This window comes from Pteropus alecto, unplaced genomic scaffold (assembly GCF_000325575.1).
Source record: "Pteropus alecto unplaced genomic scaffold, ASM32557v1 scaffold413, whole genome shotgun sequence".
NCBI lineage: Eukaryota > Metazoa > Chordata > Mammalia > Chiroptera > Pteropodidae > Pteropus > Pteropus alecto.
In genome coordinates, this window is record NW_006434120.1 from 566,373 (window position 1) to 573,991 (window position 7,619).

Consider the following 7,619-nt stretch of genomic DNA (forward strand, 5'->3'; position numbering starts at 1 on the left):
TGTAACCCTACAATAACCTCTAAGTTTTCAAGTGAAAGGAAAAGTCACATGTGTCTCACTTTAAATCAACAACTAGAATTGATTAAACTTAGTGAGGAAGGAATGTCAAAAGCCAAGAGAAGGCCAAAAGCTAGGCCTCTTGTGCCAAACAGTTAACCAAGTTGCAAATGCAAAGGAAAAGTTCTTGAAGGAAATTAAAAGTGCTACTCCAGTGAATACACAAATAATAAGAAAGTGAAACAGCTTTATGGTTCATATGGAGAATATTTTAGTGGTCTGGATAGAAGATTGAACCAACCACAACATCCCTTAAACCAAAGGCTAATCCAGAGCAAGGCCCTAATCTCTTCAATTCTATGAAGGCTGAGAGATATGAGGAAGATGCAGAAGAAAAGTTTAAACCCAGTAGAAGTTGGTTCATGAGATTTAAAAAAGAAGCAATCTCCATTACATAAAAGTGCAAGGTGAAGCAGCAAGTACTGATGTACAAGCTGCAGCAAGTTATCCAGAAGATCTAGCTAAAGTAATTAATGAAGGTGGCTACACTAAACAATATAGATGAAACAGCTTTCTATTGGAAGATACCAATTAGGACTTTCATTTCTAGAGAGAAGAGGTCAATGCCTGGCTTCAACGCTTCAAAGGACAGGCTGACACTCTTCTTATGGGCTAATGCAGCTGGTGAGTTTAAGTTGAAATCAATGCTCATTTACCATTTTAAAAATCCTAGTGCCTTTAAGAAATATGTTTAATATATTCTGCTTGTGCTCTATAAATTGAACAACAAAGCCTGATGGCAGCACATCTGTTTACGACATTGTTTATTAAATATTTTAAAGCCAGTGTTGAGACCTACTACTCAGAAAAAAAATATTTCTTTCAAAAAATTACTGCTCATTGACAATGCACCTGGTCACTCACAAACTCTGATGGAGATGTACAATGAGATTAATGTTGTTTTCATGCCTGCTAACACAATGTCCATTCTGCAGCCTATAGATCAAGTATAATATTGACCTTCAAGTTTTACTATTTAAAAAAATATATTTCTTAAGGCTATATGTTCCATAAATAGTGATTCCTCTAATGGATCTGGGCAACATAAATTGAAAATCTTCTGAAAAGGATTCACCATTCTAGATGCCATTTCCCTGATTCATGGGAATAGGTCAAAATGTTAACATTAACAGGAGTTTGGAAGTGGATTCTAATCATCATGGATGATTTTGAGGGGTTTAAGACGTCAGTGGAGGAAGTAATTGTAGACATGGTGGAAATAGCAAGAGAAGTAGAATTAGAAGTGGAGCTTGAAGATGTGGCAGAATTGCTGCAATTTCATGATAAAACTTTAATGGATGAGTACTGCTTCTTATGGATAAAAAACAGAATGGTTTCTTGAAATAGAAACTACTCCTGGTGAAGATGCTATAAAGATTGTTAAAATAACAACACAGAATTTAGAATATTACATAAACTTAGTTGAGAAGATTGACTCTAATTTTGAAAGGAGTTCTACTTTGGGTAAAATACTATCAAACAGCATCACATGCAACAGAGAAATCCTTCATGAAAGGAAGAGTCAATCGATGCAGCAAACTTTATTGTTGTCTCATAGTAAGAAATTGTTCAAACTACCTCAGTCTTCAGTAACCATCACCGTGATCAGTCAGTAGCCATCAACATCAAGGCAAAACTCTCCACCAGCAAAAGAATTATGACCCACTGAAGACTGGTTAGCATTTTTTAGCAGTACAGTATTTTTTATTAAGGTATGTACATTGTTTATTTAGACGTAATGCTATTACATACTTAATAGACTACAGTATAAAGTAAACAACTTTTATATGCACTAGGAAACCAAAAAAAAGTGTGATTCCTTTTATTGCAATATTTGCTTTATTATAGTAGTCTGGAACCAAAGCTGTAATATCTCTGAGGTGTACCGCCATAGAATGTAATGTGGCAAAGGCTGTATAAGCAAAAGCTCTGAGGATAGAGACATTAATTTTAATATTAGGGATAAAAAGGAGTTCATAGCTAATTCAATACCATCTCCTTCATTTATTCATTTAATAAATATTTGCTGAACAAGTGTTGTGTGCCAGGCACTATACAGGTACCACTGATATAATACTGAATGAAACAGAACTCCTTCTTCATGAAAATAGCATGGCAAATGAGCCAAACTTATAAAAGTCTCTTTTATGTTTGAAAAACCTATGAGGTAGATAGACTTTTTTACATATATTCAGCCAAACCATACCTTCAGAAATTTCTAATCAAGGTCCTAAACTTGATCACTGAAGCCCAGTAAAATCAAATCTCTTTTCTACAGAAATGTCTTTCAGATATATGAAGGCAGCTAATACATTTTCCTTAAGTTTTCTATTTGCCAAGTTAAATATTCCCAGTTCTTGTATTCATTTTTCCTACAATCTAGATGTTAGAGTTTTCACCATCCTGGCCACTTTGTCATTTTCAATTGTCCGCATCCCTCTGAAAAAGTGAAGCCCAGAACAATCTCCAAGTTAAGGCAGTGCAAAGAGAGACAGGGATCTCTCTGTTTCTCCACCCTATTTCTCTTGGCCAGGCCTCTCCCACGCCGACGGTCATGCTGGCTTGCAATCAAATAAAAGTCCCGGGTCTTTTCGCAAGAATTGCTGCCAACACAGTACTCATGTTCATTTCTTTATCATTTAAGTGTTCCCACAACAATATTACTACTACATACTAACATAAAAATATACAAAAATAATATATGTAAATAACACTGTATAGTACTACTTTCTACATTATTTTATCTTATTAGTTTATGATTCCATAGAATTATAAAATGCTAGTGTTCAGAGTCATACAGATCTTCTAGTCCAGTTCCTACATTTTACAGATGCAGTTATTGAGGTACAAAGACATCAAATGATAGTTTTCAGTCACAGCTCATTGCATTCCAGCCTGTCAAGACATAGATTTTATCCCTCTCTGTGAAAACATAATGTCATCTGTGACTATTCCCATTTCCTTACCCCTTGAATGCTATAAGAAAGGAGGAACCACCCACCAAGAAATATCCCAACCTCTAGAATCTTCCCATTTTAAACCCATTTTCCATACATACTAATGCTATGTTTTTAAAAAATGTAACTGTCTTGTTATGATCCTATAAAAGTTCCCTATTATATAGCAGATCTGTGGCATACCTTGGAAAACTCTGCTTACCTTTATAGCCTGTTATTTCATTACTTATTCCCTGATACTCTAATTCTAGTCAATTTTAATAAGTGTCATTTCCAAATATGTTCAATTCAGTGCCCTCCCCCCCCCCCTTGAGCTTCTACCTGCATTTCCTTCTTTTTGGAATGTTTTGTCCCACTTGGAAAATTCCCACCTCCCACTTTCAGACTTACCTTCCTGATGAAGTCTTCCCCAAATTCTCATCAATGACCCCACTTCTCACCACACCTCCCCACAAGCCTGGAGCAGTGAGATCCTTACCCTTGTGCAACTTACAGCAGGATAGATGTTCACTAAAACATGTAAGAATGGTAGAAGATGAGTGTTTTAACAGCAAGAGTACTGTGAGCTATCGGCACATATAGGAAGGAGTCTAATCTAGACTAGGGGTCATGAAATCCCTCTCTAGAGAAGTCACATTTAAGTCAAGACCCAAGAAATGATCAAAATGAAGAGCTTATCTCGTCAACAAATGGCACTGCTTACCATTTCTTTAAGGTCATTGGCTAAGGACAGGGACAAGGATAGAGGTCTGTGGAATCCAGCTAGAAGTCCACCACCAATCAAAATTCTGGAGGCTATGACCAAGGTTGATATTCAAAATATTAACAATAGATACAGTACATCAACCAGTCAGAATGGACACTGGTCACAGGCAACCAGGCCAGCTACCTGCATGCAGGCAGGCTAAATACCAGTCCTGGGCAGAAAAATCCAACCCGTTATGAATCTCCCTATCTGGAGAAAGGCACAGATGTTCTAGACACAGATGCAGCTTTGGTCCACCTCCTTTTATAAAAGACTATATTCCACATATGTTGAAACCAAGCATACATGCAGGACTTTACACCATTTGCCTAGAAAATCTCTCCTGAATATATCCACAGCAAACCTGGCTATGCACAACTATCTCTTGAGTCAGCTAAACTCTCTGGCTGCTGTTTTCACATAGCCTTTCCCATTTAATGCTCCTTTAATACCAAGAATAAGTTAAAAAATGCCCCAGTGTCTGCCTTTCTTGCTTGGGGCTTTCTTTGCCTGCCTCCCAGTTGACTGAGGAATTCTAAACATGTGTCTGTAGCTCACTGAGGCCACTGGGATGTCAGGTCATACATTTTATTGGGATCTATATCCCAAGAGAGATACCAGAAGAAAACTCTAGCTGTCTGCCAAGAAAAAAATTGAAGGGAAGAAGAGATCTGTGCCACCAATATCACTCCAGTCCCTTTCTTTGTAGATTATTGGCTTACCTTAGACACATAAAACATAAATAATAGTATTAAACAAGAAGAAAATCACAACTTTATAGAAGTAAAGAATATATTTTTGGTTCATAGTAAAGCTCCTTTCTGTGCATTTATCCAGGAAGAAAGAAACGCCTTACATAACTTTGCCTTTGTTTCTTTTCCATCTGTTCATTCAAGGACTATTTATGGAGTGCCTACTCCAATTAGTATGCTTTCTTCACCTCAGAGTAAAATTGCAATCCCTAAATTTTGAAGGATCATGAAACAACATATATTAAAGGAAAATAATGAATTATTTCTATCATTCCTTATAAATTTTGCAAATTCAACTATTTATTACTTCATATTATTGATGGTACAGTACTGCTCAGTTTTTATGACCCTTGTTTTCTTGCAGGAAGTTTGTGGCCAGTCTAATATTAAATAAAGTCCTTCCTAGACCTCCCTCCTCAGACTGATCCTAGAGTGCTTGTGAGCTTAAGCAAGTGAAGAATTGAGGATCGCAGCCCTCCTAAGACCAGCAGGCCAAGTCTCACTCCTTTCTCTTTCTCAGAGGCCCTTTTGGTACCCAGAGGACATTCTGGTTGTTTCTAGGCCTTGGTTATTTTGGAGTGTGCTTGGAGTCAGTCCTAGGAGATGACTTCTGAACACACATCTTGATATCTCCCCAGCACTTCCCTTTGGTTCTATGGTCTCAGGCAAGACCCTTGAACTTTGTGAGCCTCAGTTTCCTCCTCTAAAAGTTGTAGATAATAGCAGCCAACCCAGAGGGCTGTTGTGAAGATTAAATGAGTTTACCCTATGTGGACCCTACTGTCATTCCTCACTCCAAACCACCTCCAGAAGACAAGGAATGTGGGGAAAGGTGTGGAGTAGCAAATGTACCATATTCCCAGTTCTCTGTACCAGTCACATGGAAATTTGGTCACATTATCCAGCAAACTCATTCCAAACTCTCAATCACTGCCCCAGCCAAACCATGAGTACTGAGCATTCAGACTCTGCCCAACTTCGTTTTGCCAAATGGGAAACTAATGCCACCACATGTAACTCATGAATTCTGCCAACTTGCTAACTGTCCCAACATCTATTAGAGCCTTAATATATACAGCAGGTAAGAGTGGAATTGTTCTGATGCAACAACTCCTCCCTTCTCCCTCTCACCTCCCTCTACCTTTAGCACTTCTATGACCTCTAAAAGCCATTTGAAAGCCCCCAGCCTGTACCACTGCCTCCTCCTCAGAAAGCCTTGCAGTGAGGGCCCCTTGGTGTGCTGAGGCTTTCACTGTTCAATAACACCCAGAATCTGAGCCCTGCCAGCCACTGAGAAGTAATATAATCAACACCTTCCCAACCCTTCAAAAACAAGAACATTCGATAGACACAGCTCACAACAGTTTCTTCCATATAATATCCTACTTCTTTTTTATTTTTTCCTGCTTCCTATCTGGATGAATCTAGGAGCCTCCAGCTGTTCCTGTCAGTCAGATCACCAGTATTTCCTTTCTGGGAATATGTTTTTCCTGAAACAGCATTTTAGCGCCAGATTAGCACCTGAAGCATTAGTGGTTTTTATCACCTAGCAATATTTGTCATCCAAAGGGCTGAGTAACACAGTTACCATCTATCATGTTATATTTGCTCACCGCTTTCAGTCAATTGTCTCACTGTAACCTGCACTTTAACCACACAAAACAGCTCTAAACAAGAAAGCAGAAGAGCTATCAAAATTCAGAAATTCTTAGTCACTGAGCTCCATCTATTTCTTTTCATTAGTATTTATTACCCCCTTTTTTCAACCCAGATCCAGTTTTTCAAAGAATTTCAGTTCTTGGACACATAGTAAATGTGTTCATTAATGATTTGATAATCTGATTTAAATCACTAGACATAAAGAGATATTCCAGAGAGCAGAGAATTGAGGGCTGCGATCCTCAATTCTTCACTTGCTTAAGCTCACCACAAAATCTTAGACCCAGCAGGGAACTAAGAAATCATGCAGAGCCAGTCCTTCATTTTGTAGATGAAAAAATTGAAAAGTACAGAAAAGTGAAGTGATTCACCCATGTTCTCATCTGACTACTTCATATTATTACTGAACTCTCCTACTTTCAATCTATGTGATATCATGATTATGAAAATACCTCACTTGTTCTCTTTAAAGTCCAGGTGTTCCAAAGTTTCAGCTAGAATATGATGTTGTTTTGCTATCACCCCAACCCTAGGAGTGTAGTTAATATAAACTTTTCATTTTAAAGATGGAAAATTTTAAAAGCTGGCAAATATAAAACTAAAATTTCTTTGCCTGCTCAAGACAGTTCATTCAAGATCTCGCAAACCTGGCTATGTGCCAGAATTATTACCTGGGCAGCTTTCAAAATGCAATTTCACTACCAAAGCAATCTCTGGGTTTGGCAAGACTTAAGGATCTGTCTGTTCGTTGCTTCTTCCTGGTTTGTTTGTTTTTGTTTATTTGCTTGTTCTCCCAGTGATTCTGCTGCACATCAGATTTGGAGACTACAGATCTAATCAGTGTCTGCTTCTTAATCACACCACTTGTGAATACACACTTTAAGATATCTGAGGATAATGACACTACTGGTGTTTCTCTGAAATTGCAACTAAAGTCGCCATCAAAATGGAAGTCAAAAGTTGTAACCTATAATAATAAGAAGAATGTTGACTAAAAATCCCACTTGCTAGACCATCAAAGGTAAATTCGTTCTAGCGCCATGTGCCTGGCCCCCCGAGAGCGTCAGCAGCACTGCCCTTCCCGGCATGCCAACAGCTGGTAAAGCCGTGCTGCTGGAACTGAAATCTCAGATGGCATCAGCCGCAAACGTAGAAATCACGAGGCAAGTGTAATTCAAAACTTACATATTTAAGTAGACAAACGCTTGTCAACATATAGTTCCAACACTCTATCTCTTTTGGCTCTAATTCCTCCTTACAGCCTTCTTTCCAAGTAATTCCATGGGTTCTGGGAATGTTCAGAACTGCACATGCCTGGGACTCAGACCAATTTATCCTGAGTAATCTGTCAAGCCATAGTTCATGCTTTTCGATTGGTTTAGGTTACTAAGCAACCTCCTAGTCACTCAGGATAATGACCCTGCTCTATTTCCAGGAGAGGCGTTGCAC

The 7,619-nt window shown here is 38.3% G+C and overlaps 1 pseudogene; it reads left to right on the forward strand.

Annotated features, from left to right (window-relative positions):
* LOC107195468 lies at positions 1-1,718 on the forward strand (annotated as a pseudogene).
* Positions 1,719-7,619: the final 5,901 nt, after the last annotated feature.